Source organism: Neomonachus schauinslandi, chromosome 8 (genome assembly GCF_002201575.2).
Source record: "Neomonachus schauinslandi chromosome 8, ASM220157v2, whole genome shotgun sequence".
NCBI classification, from domain to species: Eukaryota; Metazoa; Chordata; class Mammalia; order Carnivora; family Phocidae; genus Neomonachus; species Neomonachus schauinslandi.
Window position 1 is genome coordinate 131,856,627 of NC_058410.1, and position 18,449 is coordinate 131,875,075.

At 42.3% G+C, this 18,449-nt stretch overlaps 1 protein-coding gene across 1 annotated transcript in view; it reads left to right on the forward strand.

The window, feature by feature from the left end:
* The window catches only part of PHACTR1 (phosphatase and actin regulator 1), a 558,362-nt gene that overhangs the window by 193,074 nt on the left and 346,839 nt on the right, over window positions 1-18,449 (forward strand). The window lies entirely within an intron of this gene.

An 18,449-nucleotide genomic window follows, 5' to 3' on the forward strand; every position in this document is an offset into this window, starting at 1 on the left:
TTATGGATAAATTGGATCTGTAAGCCAGCTGGTCAGAGAATCTTCTCAGGGCTTAATAAAGAAAATTCTCAATTTCTCTTTTCTCAATTCATTTTTTTTTTTAAGTTTCCTGCTTACTATATCCCTTCTGCTGGTATATTCATTCTTTAGAAATTATAATGAGGGGTGCCTGGGTGGCTCAGTCAGTTGGGCATCTGACTCTTGATTTTGGCTCAAGTCATGATCTCGGGGTGGTGAGTTTGAGCCCCATGTCAGGCTCCGTGCTGGGTGTGGAGATTTCTTGGGATTCTCTCTCTCTATCTCTCTCTCTGCCCCTCTCCCCACTCATGCACAAGCGCTCTCTAAGTAAATAAATAAATAAACTGGTAATGAAACCAGTAGCTCCAGCTGGACACTATTCTTCCAGATTTAGGCCTAAGAGATCATTTTAAGGAGGTTAGATAATAGATGATAGATGATAGCTAGCTAGATAGCTAGATAGCTAGATAGATAAATAGATAGATAATGACCTTTAAAATATACATGCTTCTGCTTCCATTCTTTATATCTGGATTGCAACTAGTTTAGCTAGTTGACCCCCTGACACATCTATGTCATACCGCCTAAAATATTATCTGAACTCTACTATGTATAAATCAAATATTGATATTTAATAAATAAATATTTATTAATGATGGCATAATGAGGAAAGAAGTACTAAGCACTGCAAATCACTACATAAGGGAGTATGTTGACTAGGACCACATAGAACCATTCAGAAATTTGGCACTGCGGGGGAAGGACCGAACACTCCAAGTACCTACTAAAATCAGAGCTGCCTTAACCCATCTTGCTAGTAGCTCCCAAACATAAGACTTTCCATCCTGACGCCTTCCACAGCAGTTTCTGTTGAGTGATTTCCCTGAACACTAAGTGGGCATCTCTAGCTGGTTGGACCGAGGTCAGACTGATAGGGGGTGACACCAAGGGGCCACATGTTCCTAGGGGACAACAGGTATGAAGAGAATATGAAATGCCACCTCCTGACTGGGTACCTGCTTGGGGACCCGGCAGAGCCAGTGTCCTGAGATGTGTTTCTCCCAGGGGTAGCGTCTTTCTAGACTGACTACAAAGATGGGAAAACACTGTTAGCATTCTGTTCAGTCATGCCACAAACTTTGCTCAGAAAGCCAGTTTCTCTGTCCCGAGCCCAGTTTGAAGGACCTTGCCTGAGCTGTAGCCTAAATGAGTTTTTAGGCACATGACATTTCAAACTGCCATCATCCTCTTTAAGAGGATCCTTTAACACTAATGTGAGTCCAGTTTCCTCTGGGGTTTATTCAGATAATAAGAAATCGTATTTAGGAGGTTGAATAACATAAAGAAACCTAATTTGGGGCCATGCAAGGATTGGCAGCTGCAGTAAAAACTGGAGTTTATAAAGAGAGGGGAAATGATCAACTCGCTTTGTGCCACCATAATGGTCCAGCATCTCAGATCCACCTCACCATTTTATCTTTCCCACATTGCTGCAGGGAAAATAAGCAGCATCAAATCATGAAATCTTGAATAGTGATGGGTCTTAAGAAATGTCACAGTAGGGGCTTCTGGGTGGCTCAGCTGGTTTAGCATCTGCCTTCAGCTCACTCAGGTCATGATCCTGGGGTCCTGGGATCAAGCCCCACATCAGGCTTCCTGCTCAGCAGGGAGCCTGCTTCTCCCTCTGGCCCTCCCCCCTACTCTTGTGTTCCCTCTCTCAAGTAAATAAATAAAATCTTTTTTAAAAAATGTCACAGTACGAATTCCTATTTTTCTCAAAATGTGCAGCTAACTCTTAGCAAAAACAACTCTTAGTTTGGGAATGAATCCAAACTATAAGTGAAAATAAAAACCATAACAACAATCTTGATGCCATCTTAAGGTGAAGTGAGGAAAGTGGAAACTTTTTTTCAATTCTACTCTTAAGATTCATGAGGACATATCCAGTAACATGAAATACTATTTGCAAAAATCGGAATCTTAAATGTTGAAGTATGTTGCAAACCTTCCTGGAACTACATCATACATTCAGTAACTGTCCTTGTAAAAACAAGTGCCGATAATCTTTAACATTCAGTAATTAGTATCAAGCATCTGAGGATAATGATATAGGCAAATCTAGGCCCTGACAATTTTTTAAAGATTTTATTTATTTATTTGAGAGACAGAGAGAGAGCATGAGTGGAGGTTGGGGGAGCAGAGGCAGAGAGAGAAGCAGGCTCCCCGCTGACATGGGCTCGACATGGGGCTCGATCCCAGGACCCCGAGATCATGTCCTGAGCTGAAGGCAGACACTTATGAGCCACCCAGGTGCCCAAGTCCTGACAATTTTATTTAGGTTTTTTGTGTTTGGGGGGGGGGGGAGTTGTTTGGTTTGGTTTGTTTTGTTTCGAGATACAGAGAGCTAGAGTAACAGGACATCGATGCCATGTTTTAACTATTATATCATAAAACAGAAAGACAATCAGTGTGGTCATCCCATGATACTTGAATAATTCCTACAAAATTTCCAGCTTAGCCTAAATACCTCAGTAATCAGATACTACCTGTTTCAAGAGACAGCTAATTCTCTCTTTGCACAGGTGACATTTAGGACATTCTTCTTTATATGATTCCTGTCTCTCACTATGTCCTCCTTGCGTTGATCACACTTCACACCCAGAGCTAGGTATAACAAGTCCAAACTCTTTTCCATATGACCACCCTTCATATACTTCGGGACACTTACCAGCTCCCCTCTATCTTCTCTTCTTCAGACCAAAATTTTTCTTTTTCAGAAATAGAATTTAACAATCCTCTAGAGACTGCCTATTAGAGATCAAGCAGTGAGCTAGGTCCTGGTGAGAAATGGAACATAGAGGTTGGTGGCTGTCTTGAAGAGCTCACAGTTTAGTGAAGGAGACAACACAGGATCAGAATGGATAAAAATGAGATAAACACAGTTGCATTGATGAAAAACAAGATGCTGTGCAGTGCATAAGATGAAGGGGATAATCTTCCTGGAAGAATCAAGAAAAGCATAACAGAGGAGGTGATGTTTGAGCTGAGTCTTGACAGGCAGGTAAGAATTGGCAGGCAACTATGGGATGGGGCTTGGCCTGGAAGAGACTTGGCTGCCTCTCTACCTAGAGGGAATGCAAGCAAATGCAATTGCGGGTGGGGGGTAGGGACTGATTCAGGAAGATCATGCCCATGGAACAGCAAAGCAGCCAGGCACCAGGTGTCTGGGCAGTAGGAGAAAAGTGGGGCGGGGGGTGGGGAGGAGATGGCACATGAGCCATGGGAAGTAGCATCTCCAAGGGCCTCGTAGGTTTGCTTGGCAACATGAGAACCATTTATTCGACAGGTGGTAAAGAGCCACTGAAGGATCTCAAGCAGAGAAATGACACTGTCAGATTTGAATTTCTTTTTTTTTTTTAAAGATTTTATTTATTTATTTGAGACAGAGAGAGAATGAGAGAGAGCACATGAGAGGGGGGAGGGTCAGAGGGAGAAGCAGACCCCCTGCCAAGCAGGGAGCCTGATGCGGGACTTGATCCCGGGACTCCAGGATCATGACCTGAGCCAAAGGTAGTCGCTTAACCAACTGAGCCACCCAGGCACCCCCAGATTTGAATTTCAGTAAAATGTGTCAGATGGTGGTGTAGAGAGGAGGAGAAGGGACGATGGCACAAGGGAAGGGGCAAGGAGAGGAGGATGTAGCCGTCCTTAAGCAATAGAAACCAAGAGGCAACATGGGGGTCCGGACCATTGTGCAGGTAACATCCTCATCAGCCCCTAGGACCTGCCTGGATATCAGTGAAACACATGGTTAGGGAGATTTTTTTTTTTTTTTAGTTATTTTTTCTTAAAGACTCCAATCTTTTTCTACTATTGTATACCATATGGTTTTCCATATCCACGCCATTTTGGCTTCTTTCTTGATATGGATGGAATCTGGTGACCCTTGTACCATAATTTAATTGCAACCTATTCTTCCCCACAGGGTAATGACCTTAAGTAATAGCAATGTCACTCTGTACATCATAGTGTTAACTTAAACTGCAATTAGGTCAGAGTCCCAGGCTATTAGGAATTATTATAATAGCTATGGCTTCCTTTATTTGCAGATGCTGAGTTGTGAGATATAGAATTCTATGCAAGTGTGATTAGTTTTAAATTAATTTTTGCAATTATATTAACTGAACATGGAAGCGAATTTAAAAATATGAAGGGCATGGCATGGAGCCAGATGCAATGTCTTCACAATAGGCGATTAAAGATATGATTATTACCGGTAGCTGGAAACAAACCTTGCTCTTCTATAACAGTTGCAGTGCAGATACAATGACCCATACATCCGCTCCAAGTTCAATGACTGTTCAGTGCATTTGCCATGTGGAGTCTTCATGAGAATCGCTTTGAAAATGGACCGATTCCCAAAGCAAGAGGAGGGCGTCCCAGTTGTCCTGCTGAGGCTTGGAATATGCACCATTCCCACAGACATCACCAAAGTACACTCACAATTTCCCTAGGAGATGTGCTCAGTAGCATCAACACTCACCACTCATATCTGCTCATGGCCAGGCCTCCAACGATTCCCCAACTTTTAACAAAACACACAACCATTCATGATCACGCCAAGCGCCTCATCCTAGGATCCCAGTTGCACTCAGTATCCAGCCAGCCTTCCTCTGGCAAGCTGTCCAGCCCTTCTATGGGTCATGTCAGTGAGTCCTGCAGAGTGAGGCTGCTTCATCTCACTTGGCCCAGCTCCTGAATATGCGCCCATCTGCTCTTCAATTCTGTGTAGATTCCACCACAGGCCAGCCTTTGTACCAAACACGGAGGGGCCCTGGCAGGTCAAGTGTGGGGGAGGGAGCAGGTTCTACTGTGCATGTCTTCCTAGACCTTCTTTGTAATGCCAGAGAAATGGTCAGGAAAAAAACGGGCTGAACAAAACACTTGCAATACTAAGCCATCTGCTAGAGGGCAACATATGTTAAATAATAATATGGCTGTTTTTCTGTGGGATGACACAGGGTTTTTTAGTTCAAAACCAAGGTCCAGTTTCTTTGTTTAAAAAAAAAAAAAAATTCCACAGTGTCCAAAGTCATCGTAGCTGAAAAACAATAGCCTTTGAGTTCTTGCTATTTTTCAAGGGATTTATGTGGACACCTTATTACTGCTTTTGTCCCCTTTCTAGATTCACAAAGCAACCTACCATGATTCAGAGCAGCTAACCCTCTCTACCACCAACTATAAAATCCTCTCTTGAAAGCTCTATTAACTTGACTACCTGAAGACCAACAGATGAGAGGGGAAGGTCGAAGCAAAATACAGGATTGAGGACAAGGAGACATTTTGTGATTGTTGTATCTCTCCCACAGCTTTCAACCTCCAGAGTTGACAGGGGCAGGCTTTTAGGGGACCTCATGTCAAAACTAAGCAGAGGGTCCATTATTTCAGTATTTAGAGTGCACAGCTTCTGTTATCCAAAGAGAGAGTCAGTGGTTTAGTTTTGTAAAGGTTTTATCAGCTGCTAACGTTTGCACATCTATAAAGTCAGGATATGCCCCCTGTAAGAAAAAATATGTGCAAGGAGCAAACACATCTCCCACTCCCTCCACTCCACTCCCCTGCCTTATCTAATAAATAGCTCATGTTTTGTTCTTGTGTATTAAGAAATGACATTTTTTTGAAGCTGGTGTTTAGAGCCGTCAAAAATACGTTCCAAGGGGGCGCCTGGGTGGCTCAGTTGGTTAAGCGACTGCCTTCGGCTCAGGTCATGATCCTGGAGTCCCGGGATCGAGTCCCGCATCGGGCTCCCTGCTCAGCAGGGAGTCTGCTTCTCCCTCTGACCCTCTTCCCTCTCATGCTCTCTGTCTCTCATTCTCTCTGTCTCAAATAAATAAATAAAATCTTTAAAAAAAAAAAAAAAAAAAAAAAAAATTAAAAAAAAAAAAAAAATACGTTCCAAGGATGTATCCATCCTACTTGAAAGGCTTTCTATCCGTCCTCTCCACCCGCAGGAAGCATAGTTTAACTTATCAGATTAGATACTGAGTTTCCTACAGAAAAACCCAATGGAGACATATGACCAAAACATAAAAATCAAATGGCTCCATCTGATCAGGGCACCGAACATGATTTCCCAGGTCTCAGTGGAAAGAGATCTCGCAGAATACAGAACAGTGGCGGGATCCACGGGTTCATACACTGACTTGTCTATGAAGCTAGGCTGCCAGGCAAATTGACTCTGAGCTCTCACTGTGTCCCAGAGGAACTTACAATATCAAAAACTGCATGCCAGTTTTAGTGCCCAAAGTCCCAAGACCCTCTTGCAACACACCCAAGAGCCGTATGCCCGTCAGGCACTGGGCAGCTTAGAACTTGGTAAGATTGATCAAACACGATCAGCTTCCGCCAGGAGGCCATATCGCCCCAGGAATGGGGCTTAAGATGGCTCTCAGATCATGTCAGGGGCTCCCAGGTGACTCCAGATCCACTCCGCGTGCCCTCAGGTGCAAGGGAACTCCTACGAGGTGGAATTCTTTTCTTTTCTCCTCCAGGAAGAAAAGTTCATAATACCCCAGGTATCCCTTAACAGCATTTCACTCTTAACAAATGGGAAGTGTTCACAGAGGTGACATGTTTGCATCCTACGCATTTTGACACTCTTAGGGTGTTATTCCTGAGAATATCTGGAACTTCCCAGTAAACTCTGAAGACAACCTGATTCTGCTGAATGGTCTGAGACATCTTGTTACGTCCTTCCTCGACTTCTGCTAGTTTCCCTCCCCTTCTGCTACCTCCACGGCTGCTCCTCTCGCCTGTTTCACTGACACCTTCGCTCTGCTCGGTCCTTACACTTAGGGAATTTTAAGGACTCCATTCTTGGTCTTTCTTGCCCCTGGAAGACTCTGCATGTCTTCCCTGGTGACTACCGTCAACTACCATATTCGTGCCAGAGACCTCTGTATCCCCAGTCTGAGTTCCAGATTCCTGTCCCAATCACCTGTTTGATTTCTCCACCTGAAGGTCCCACATGCACCTGCCAATGTGAATTCATTGTCTTTACCACCAAAAGGCGTTCTTACTCTTCCATCTCAATTAGGGCTGCCATCCCCTCAGTTGCTCTGTTAGCCGGTTCCAACCAGGACACAGAAACCTCACCAAGACTGAAAGCTTATAGGAAGCTTAATATAAGAAGTAGTAAACTATGCTGGGGGCTAACTATAAAGCTATAAAGAGGGCTCTAAAGGGCAGCCTCGGGCTGAGGGAGAGCGCCCAAGGAAGGACAAATTTGGAAATAGGTCCTGCCCCCCATGGCTGGCATTCAGATCTCATTGAGAGGGTATGGTTGCGGTCCCCTGGATGATGGAGGTGTTACTGCTTTTGTCCCCTTTCTAGATTCACAAAGCAACCTACCATGTGTCGAGGCACGAGCTCGTAGACAGAGCCGTGAGCCCTGACCCTCTGGAGTTCAGATGAGCCCAGGCTGGTGGGTGGGCACAGAGGGAGTTGGGACCCCACTGTGCATATGAGGTCTGGAGTGTGTTGTGTCTGCATAGGGAGGGCTACGGCAATATGGCACCAGGCCACACCAGAGCTACTAGACATGCAGCAAGAGCAACAAAAAGCACAATGCAGCACACCAAACAGGAAGGGAAGCTTCCTTTTTCCTGTCTGCCCCTCCAGCGCCCCCTACTGACATGGAAAGGAGGAACGCTTGAAGACTGCAGTTCATTCTGGCAGAACAGGTCCAGAACTGTGGGAATCCGGGGCTGAACAGTAATGAATCGATGGCTGGCACTGTTGCCTCCACTAAGCTCCTCACATTTAGTGACCAGATCTTGCTAACCCCTTAGCAGGTCATCTGCAGCATAGAGTACATCCTCTCTCACCCCTACCACCTCTGCCTTGGGTTTATCCTCTTCCCAGCTGTCAAGTGGACCATGGCCACAGAGTTGTGACTTGTCTTCCTGCCTCCAGTCCCATCACCACACGCTACCAAGTATCTTCCTAAAGTAACAAAATTATCTTTATTATGCCCTTGCTTAAAAACCTCTGGTGGCTGGCTAATTGGCTGATGCAAGACGTTAATAACAGAAAAAAAAGTGTGCGTGGGTGGGGGTGGGATTCTCTGTACTGTCTGCTCATCTTTCTATGAGCCTAAAACTGCTCTAAAAAAAATAAAATCTTTTTAACTTTTAAAGAGAAAAACTCCTCTGTGGCTCTCCTTTGCCAACCTCCTTCTCTTGGGATCAGGTTATTCTCAACCTTCACGTCCACGTGACCTCATTTCACTTCTCACCTGACTGAGTTTCTCACACCAAGCCCCGAATTTTCCACCACTGTCCTCCCAAACAAGGCATTTCCTTTGTGTGGAATACCCTTCACTGCTTTCGTCCACCGGAAAATGCCTGCAAGTCCCAGCTCAGATGCCTACTTTCAGCGAAACCTTTCCGGATAATCAAACAAGACAGTTGTTTCTTTCTCTCTGCTCTCATTTTATTTCTTAACGTGCAATATTTTAAATTACCCATGTATGTGTCAGGCTTTGTCATCTATTTATAAACCTGTGTAACAGAAGTAATGGCATTTAGGGAGTCGGGATCCCTGTCTTGCAGGGAGTGGGGAGAACAGATCAAAATAAACATGCTAGGCATCCCTAGAGACACACCCTTAATGAAAGTATCATGTCAACAATCAGGACATTTACAAGTGCTAACTCAAAATGATCAATAACTAATAAACCTCAGGAGAATTGGCTACTTCTGAGCCTGGGCTCCTGAGTAGAATAAATTGTCAGAGTGATAAACAACTACTAGGTTTTTTGCTCTCCACATATCAGCATTGGAGGCTATTACAGTATGTCACCTATGGTAACTTGGAAGTCCGGATGGCTTCTAGCTAGTTGAAGGGTGCTATTACCTTTCACAGCAAAGGAAGCCTAGATCACGCCTGTGATTATAATCAGGCTTGCGTTTAATAAGAAGTTAGTGTGCCAGGCTTCTAGCTCAGCACTGCACATGGGTCCTCTTGTTTACAACTCACATTGACTTAATCAATTCCTTCTTCCATGACTGGGGACGGTTCTTCAAACAGTACACCAGTTTACTCTTTTCAGACCAGCCTCTCTATTAGTAGGAGCGTTGTGGAATGACTTTGCCTCAAAGGGACAGGCAGTGTAGACTGGGGTTTTCGTTAGCCAATCAATATAACCAGGTGCCATTGGACAGGTCGGAGCCTTGTTCCAGACCTACAGCTTTTCAGGTTGACCCTAAGGAGGGACTTAGACCATATCAGAACAACCCAGGGTTATTTTGGGTTTGTTGCCTTTGGTCAACTCCAAGGAGAGAGCCACAAATGAAAACCAAGACGGGGACGTTGCCCCTTGGTTTCCACAGTGGAAACTCACTGAGCTGGGCTCAGGAACTCAGAACTCAGGAATTATTCAGAGGTGACTGGCACTCCAGGCACCTCTATTCTGATGGCAGCACTAAAAATAGAATCGAATTTGTTCTTGGTGGTAAGCAAAAAATAACTATACAAACACGATCCTGCCTTCTAGAACATGAAGCTTTAGCATCACCCATAGTTAGGAATCAAATCCAATGACAAGAACAGCCTATGCACTCAGAGACTTCACTTTGTGCTCTCCTCCTGGGCAAACAAAAGCAATGCACGGCGGATCACCTTTATAAATCTGTCCCTACAAGAAGCCACAAAGTGGTTTCCTCCAGACAGGACTCATCCGAAGTCTTAGATAGAGGGCTGGCCATTTGGTCCCCATGCAAATCATCTGTAACACTTTCTTCCTCATCAAGGAGCTGTCAAGGAAACTCTAGGAAAACACTGGGCTGACATTTTAAAATTCCCATTACTCCTGCACAGCCCAGAATTCCTTCTCAGGCTATAGCCTCTGTATTCACACGCACATATCCATACCTCAGATTGCAAACACAGTTTGTCTTATACATGATTACACCTCCACTTAGTGGAAGGTGAGCCCAAATTCTGACAGTGTATTTAGAATGGTGTTTGTTGACATTGCTGTTGACATTGTACATAAAATTCGCCTTGCTTTGTGAAAGCTGTCACCGCTGTCTATCATCGTTCTATTTGTGTATAGAGGTTGTCTGGATGTATTTTTCGATAGTCATTCATTTGATGTGATGTCATTCTGAGCATAAAACAATGTGTTATATGTCATAAGTGAGCGTGCCCCCTAAATCTGGACTCCTAGTATAAAATCACCAACCAGTGCCAAAAACCTTTAGAACATGTCAACATGTCATTAAATCTAAAGATAGAAGCAAAAAGAGCCATCTAAGTGGGCCAGGTGTCGGTTTCCGAAGACCATTAGAATTTAATTTGCACCCAGGGTGGAAATGACCATTCTTCCATGTTACTTGAAATTTAACTTTTACCTTTTAGCCATCAGCCAGGAGCTAAAAAAAAAAAATTTTTTTTCAAAATGTCTTTGATTCTAAAATGCCATTGTTTTGTAGGGGCTCAACACTGAATTTCAAGGCAAAAAAGAAACACAACCACATTGGGTGTGTACATTGCTAAGATAATCTTTACAATCTAGAAGTAGTGTTTTAGACTCAAGGAAATAAGATAAATATTTCACCAGGGTGCTTTACAAAACTTAGAGTTAACTTTCTCACGCACAAAGTGGAGGCTCATTTTTCCACTGCGACCCATCCCGTGGCTTCTAGCTGATCCGTCTGGCGTCCCTCACTGCAGTCACTGAGAAATTCGAAGTCCGGTAAACCATCATTTTATGTGTGCAGCAACAATGCCCTTAAATGTGTACTGTGCTTGAAGTCACTTTTATCTCTGCCGGACTCTGATCTCTTCAAGGAGAGACCCGCAAGTCTTTTGCATATTTTAGTTTTATTCCTGTTCTGTCCCTGACGTCATAGAAGCACGAGGGCACATAGACCTGGATACCATGCACAGTTCACTTTTCACATTGACAAAAATCACTTCCTGACCTCAGCCCCCGTTGGCTTTCCTATCTTCAAAACACCGTAATAGGTAATTACCTTGAAGGAGAATTGTTTAAAAAAGAGAGACAGAGAAATTAACATGGGAATAATTTGCCTGAAACACAGTATCAACTCAAGAAATGTTGACATTATGATTGTTACTATTATTGTTAACAGATAAATTCTTGTTAACAGATAAATATCTGCTCAAATGTTGGCTGAAATTTTCCAAATGAACTTAAATGCATGGTAAACAAATGAAGAGAGAATAAGAGAAAACAAAATTTGTTTCTGTCCCATTTCTAAATTACATGACAATGAATGTATTGAAGCATAAAGCTTTTTATACTCATAAACCAGTAAAAAAAAAAAAAATCCCAATAAGTTGTATTAAGTTCAAAATCCACATTACGAAGGGTGACCTTGAGTATTTCAGGCCATTTGAACCTGTGAAACTTCCGCTGTTCCCTTCTTCCCCAATTTGAGTCACTCATAGGTTAACAGAGGAGATGAAGAGCTTTTCCAAACCTGTCACCTGAAATAAACTGCCAAGGAGCCTGCATTTGCCAAGATGATAATGTATATTTCTCATTATCTCTTCATTAATGGTAATCCATGCGTTATCAAGCTTTTGTTCTTCCTGTTTCTATTTTCCCTGCCTGGCACCATAAGGAGGGGCTGAATGTAATGACGAAGTAAGTTTGTATCTGCATTATAATTAACAAGTTGCAGGGGCGCCTGGATGGTGCAGTCGGTTAAGTGTCTGACTGTTGATCTCAGCTCAGATCTTGATCTCAGGGTTGTGCGTTCAAGCCCTGCACTGGGTATGTGCCCAGAGTGGAGCCTACTTAAAAAATAATAATAATAATAATTACCAAGTTGCAGAATTACAGTGAAAGTAAAAGGCCTGTTGTTATACAAGAGTCCCTGAGAATAGGGCCAGCCCAAGGGGAAGTAGGAGCAAAATAATGGAAGGAAGAAAGCAGCTACAAGATGATGTGCATTCCTGTGGCAAGTTAACTGTTTGGGAGGGGAGAAGGAAGACTTACATGTTGAAGTCCAAGAGACCTGAAAATAGTATCCCTAATACTAATGTCTAACCATATTTTAGTAATTAGCTGTGTTTCAAAAGCTGTGCAAAACATTTCATTTATCCTTAAAGTCTTTTGTGTTTGTTGTTGAGTTTGGCATTCTGAATTTGGTGCTACTAACTAGCACTGTTTTAGAGACAAGGCTTAGAGAAATGAAGGACCTTGTCCAAGGTCCAGAGCCAGGATGAGAGAGGCAGATGAGGTGCCTAGGCTGCAAAATTTGAGGAAGCACTTGTTCTCAGGTTTATGCGAGTGCAGAGCTGACACTGGATGGTGAGGGCCTCCTTAAAATTTGTACCCCAGGTACCTCCTTGCTTTACCCTACTCTCCACCCCGCCAAGATCCCACAACTAAAAAAAAATGGTCAGGACACCTGGGTGGCTCTGTCAGTTAAGCATCAGACTCTTGATTTCAGCTCAGGTCATGATCTCAGGGTCTTGGGATCGAGCCCCGTGTCAGGCTCCACGCTCAGCGGGGAGTCTGTTTGAGATTTTCTCTCTCCCTCTCCCTCTACCCCTCCCCCCTTAAAATAAATAAAAATAAATCTTAAAAAAAAAGAAAGACTTTAGATCTAATCCAAAGTTCATGTTTTTGACCACTCTGTTAGGTACCACGTCAGGTAATCATGCTCAGCATTCTGGAAAATAAATTCAATAAATAAAGACCCAAGGCTAGATAGACAGGACACACGGAGATTAGAAAGGCAGTCCCTATCGTCAAGACTACAAGACTGGTGTACTCGGAATTGCTGGCATCCCATCCAAGCCAAGAGAGAAGAAGAAGGGGAGGAAGGACCAAGCATTGCCCTGCATTGCACTATCGTCTGGCTCTGAGGCCAGCAGGCATCGTGGGAAGGGCACTGAATCTTACGCTCTCTGAGTCTCATCTCCACACCCACAAAATGGGAACGCTAGCACCTAGGCTGTCTACTGCACAAAGTCACGATGATGATGAGTATCAAAAGGCGAGGGTACACTTTGTGGGACTATCAAGCAGAGAACAAATATGAGCTCCTTTTAAAAGGAAGGCTGACTGTAATGTACAGAACAATGAATTTGGAGCTGGAATCCCCGCAATTGGAATTCTGTCTTTGCCTTTTATCCTCAGTAGGACCTCACAGAGGACTCTTCTTGCAAGATCTAGCTTCCTCATTCATTAAATGAGGAAATCTGATTCAAAATCCTCAAAACATTTCATAATTATGTGACTGAAGTATTGAGAGAAATGTTGAGTAAAAGTTTGTAACATTTGTCATCTTGTCTTCTTGTACATAGATTAGTACACATTCGATGATGTTGACTCTAGAGAATACTATGCAAACATATTAATGCTATTATATAGGGCAATAAATAAAAACAATAAAAGGTAAATTTTAAGTAAGCATAGGGGACAACATCATAACAATCCACTTATTCAAGAAATATTTCTGGAGCACCATGATATGATGAGTTGAATCTCTATCTCCAGAATCTAAGACCCTGGTGCTGTCTACTTTGTTACAATCTCTCCCAAGCTACCAAGTGACAGAGTGGAGTCACAGAAAAACCGGGAGGCTTTGGAGATGGCTGAGTGAGGTTCAAATTCTGACTCGGCCACTAACTCTGTGGCAACTGATGGGTATATGTCAACCTCTCTGAGCCCCAATACCCATTAGAGCTAACATTACTTCAGAAGGTCCCATGAGGATTCATGGAGCTTATAAAGATCCTTACACACAGCAGGTGCTCAATAAACTAGCTACGTACCAGAACTCTGCTCAATGATCAGAGTCAGCAGCCACATCCTGGAAAACACTGCAGGCAGGTAGATTTATAGGTTCCGTTCTTCTCTGCCTCAGCCACATCCTCTTGAAGACTCTCACAGGCAGCATGACCTCAGATCTAAATAGCCTTGCATAGGGGCTTTATTGTAAAAGGAGAGGATGTCTATATAACCTTTTCACATACGAATTCCCAAATGCACGGCTGGGTGTGTCTCCTGGCATGTCAGCCCTCACCCGAAACCCAACAAATTTGCACTCTGCCTCCTTGATTCACAGGCAGTAAAAACAGCACGGTAGGGAGAATTGTATACTTGGAATCCAGAGACTAGCATCTGAATCATATAATCTCTTCGAGCTTTTATTTCTTCATCTGTAAAATGGGAATCATGACACGTGCTGCACTTTGCAAAGTTTTGATTAACTGAGGAAGATAATGTTTATAAAACACTTAGAAGGCTATGGTGTTGTACAAACATAAAGATCCATTGCAGGATACAGGTCTGGCGCCCAGGGAACATGAAGCAAGAGCACGTGAGTTGGCCTACGCAGAGGCAGCATCACTCCTAGACGAGTAAAGCAGAGTTCACACCCTAACATCCGTAACCTGGAAATTATCTGCAGTTCCGCTGAAGTGTACTCTATGCTTTGAGACCAAAAAAAAAAAATTAAGACGACACTGCCTTGGAAGTCAGGTCCACGGTAATTAAAAGGAATGGCACCTCCTTCTACAGCCCTACCCTGGCCCTAGGGCTCCGCATTGAATGTTGGAGTAAATTGAAAGAACTTTATTCATCTTTAAAATATTTACTGAATATTGCCTACAAGCAACACATGGTGGGAGATTACAAAGATAGAATCAGAAACTGAGCCTTCTTTCATAGATCTATTACCCCTGCAGCACAGAATGCTTAAAGAGAATTGCAGCAGCTCAAAATTTAATGTAAAGGGGACCAGGGGTATTCTAAAATTAGAAAAGATTCGGTGGATCTAAGGTATGATGGACAGGTCCTTATCAAAGGCCATGGACGTGAATCTACTCCAAAATTGGCTCTATTTCAATGATAAATAGTAGGAAAGATGTATGACTAAGGTTTTGCCTTGAAAGATTAATCCATATAAGCCTATTTCATCCTACATTTAGCAACATTTAGGATGAAATACCATCATGTGGTAACTCATAAAACAGACACAAAAAGGAATGTATTACTTAAAATAACTTTGCAACAAGTATTACCATAGCACAATGCAACATCCCGGACATCATATCTGGCTTCTACAGGATGATGCAGAATAGAATCACATTTACAAGATCATATGAAGACCTCCTGCATTTTCCTAATATCATTCTCGTGATGCCTAAGTATTCCCATGGAAGCATCTATCATGTCATTATCCTGGCCAATTTTTTTTCTTTTCATTCGGTAACCGATCTCTTAGAAACTCATGTTTCACTGGCTTCACAGTTCTCCATCATCATATTCCCTCATTTCCTGAAACCATACATTCCTCACAAGATCTGCTGTTTCTCTTTACAACTGATTTACACTGTGTTGTCAGAGACCATTATTCATCAGCAAGAAACAGATCTTCAAAGACATGCATAAGATGTCATATGAAGATGCATAGTGGGAAGAGGTGATATGGTGATGACTTATTTTTATAAGTGGACAGTTTATACGTGACATATTTACCTTATAATGATACTTTGCTTCTCTAAACAACTTTATAAATGTGGAAGTTTAGATAACGAGCAGTCCCTGTTGGTGATTAAAAAAAAAGTTCTAAAATAAACTCTCTACATCCAACACTCTAATTTATTCATTCAATCCTGATACGATCACCAAATATAAATTGTGTTTTTTTTTTATTTTTTGGCAGTCTTTTAGATTATATAAATAATTTGCCCTTCAAGTTAGATTGACCTATATTATAGATTGCTGAGATAATAAATGTGTATATAGATAAGCACATATATACACACACACATATTTCATATGGGGTATAGGTGTTGTATGGATATGAGGTCTGAGCTGTTGTATAAGTATGAGGATAGAGATAGAGATAAATATGTGTGCGAATGTATACACACATAACCAACATGCGTAGATTCACAACTGTATTTAGGTTATTTAAAAACCATACACAAATAAAAATACAAGTTTTATTATTGGTCTTATTTTGTGTTTCAATAAGCAACCACACCAAACTGTTCAGTCTCCCATTAGCACTAATTTGCCAAGCTTCTGACAATGCACTAATTTCCATGAATTTTTAATGAGATATAAAGAGATGAAAATTCTTAAATCATAGTAAGTAATCATAGTTCGCAGTTGCTTACACTCATTTAGGCCCATCTTAAAAATGCCCAAGTGCTTTTTCCTATGATTTGTATCACAAGTTGATGAGTATAATGGAAATAGACGTTTTCAAGTCATTTCTTTTTGCATCACCCTTCAGGACGTACCATTTCTGATGGAAATCACGTGTGAGCAGCTCGTTATGCTAGCATGGATTGTTTCTCTGGTTTTGGTCCTCTTTCAGATCCATCACCTAAATTGCCTCTTTATCTTGGCGTCTGCTTTCCTGGCGGTAGCTGTTAATACAGACTTACCGCAGCTGCCTTTTGTACTTTACATACAATCAAATATCTCATAGGGCATTTGTGATGCAAATTTCACGAACAAAGAGCTCCCAATAACTGTGTCACCTTTTACTGAGGGCTCAACTGACCTGTTGATACAACACAGTTAAGTTGTGATACCGGCCATAAGTTGAAAGTGAAAATTTCTCTACTGTCTTTTTCCTCTAAATTATAAATATATTTGAGTAAACACGACAAGAGCCAATTAACTAATCAACAAGTACTGAGAGACTGTGAGTTGCTCAAGAGTATGGGGAGGCCAGTACAGAAGGTGTGTATGAGGTAGTAACTCCCCGAGAAGTATATAAATGTAAACAAAATGAAATTCATACCTATTACTCTGTCGCATGCTGTGTGGGATGAACAGTCCTCCAAGTCAACAGTTCTTAGTGTTCTGGACCCTGTAGATTGTCTCATTAAGGGTATGAGCTCTGTCAAACGCCATGCATACACACAAAAAAAGTTGAATAAAATGTCAAGAACTTCGTGTATCTCTAGGTTAGGAACCTCTGTTCTGAGAGAAAAATTCCCACATCCTATAGTCATTCTGAACATTACATCAGATGATGTACAACAAGCTAGCACGTGGAGTGGAAATTAGCAGATATGCAATAGATATTGGTACATTTTCCCCACTCCCCTTAATTTTTGGAATTCATATTTTATTTCAAAAGTCCTAGATTTGGCTGATGACTGTTCCCACTAGACCATCACATAAAAATAGCAGCTTATCTTGCAATTGCATTGATATTATAGAAAGCCCAGAACTGAACTCCAAACGTAAACAAAAATGTCTTGAGGACTCCTCTTTCTTTCCTACCCAAAAAAAGGGTCTCCCATTTCTCTGCCTCCCAAAGCAGAAATATATAATCCAGTTCTAGGAGCCTCCCCCTCATATATCTTCAAACCCATCCTAATGAATCATATATCTTTTTCATTTCTTCACTAATTTTTTTGAAAAAATAGCCTATGTTCCTTCCTCTACTTTCTTCCCTTAAACTCACATGGCATCCCCTCTGTAGTGTTGCTTCTGACTTCACCTCACCACTGGAACTTCTTTGGTTAGGTCCCCATGAACTCCTAAATCCTACCTCTCAGACATACTATCAGAACTTTCTGCAGGTATTAGCCCCATTGGCCTAACTTCTTCCTCTTCTAGAATTATGGTTGCCCTCGATGTCCTTCACTCCTACCACTGTCTCTCCTGGATCTTCTCCACCATTTTGGGTTCTCTTTTTTTGTCTATTGTCTTCCCGCCTAGTCTCTTATTGGTGTTTCCCAAGATACTATCTTGGATCTTCTCTTCTCATTATATACCCTCCCCGACAGATTTCATCCATTCCCATTGCTTCAGTTCTGCCCTATAAACTGATGACTTCCAAATCTGTGCCCTGATCCTCACCTGAATTCCACATCCATATCTATATTTGGATATACCACAAAATATCTGTATTTTGATATATCTCAAAATCTGTGTTCCCCCAAACCCAAGTCCTTGCCTACCACACTTGTTCCCTATCCTGATTTGCAACATCAGGACTCACCCTTGACTCATATTCCTTATCTCCGTAGAGAGTTGTCCAACAAGTCCCGAAGAGTCTTCCTTTTTAACATTTCTGGCGTTGGCTGCTTCTCGATCACAACCTGCCTTGGGCCCTCATTCCTCTTATCAGGATTTGTAGAGCGGCCTTCCCTCTCCACTCTCTGTTTACAAATCCATATCACACATGTCCAGCAGGCATTGAGCTCAAACAGAGCTGATCATGAGCTCATGGTGCTTATAGACAAAACACCAAGATCCTTTGTGTGGCATTCACTGTTCTTCCCACTCTGGTCCCAGAGCTTTCTAGCCAACCCCTTTCATGACTCTGTGCCTTTGTTTTGCTGCTCTTTCTTGGCAAATCGAGCAAGCCTTGTAAAATCCAGTCATTGCTTAAGATATAGCTTAGAGGCCA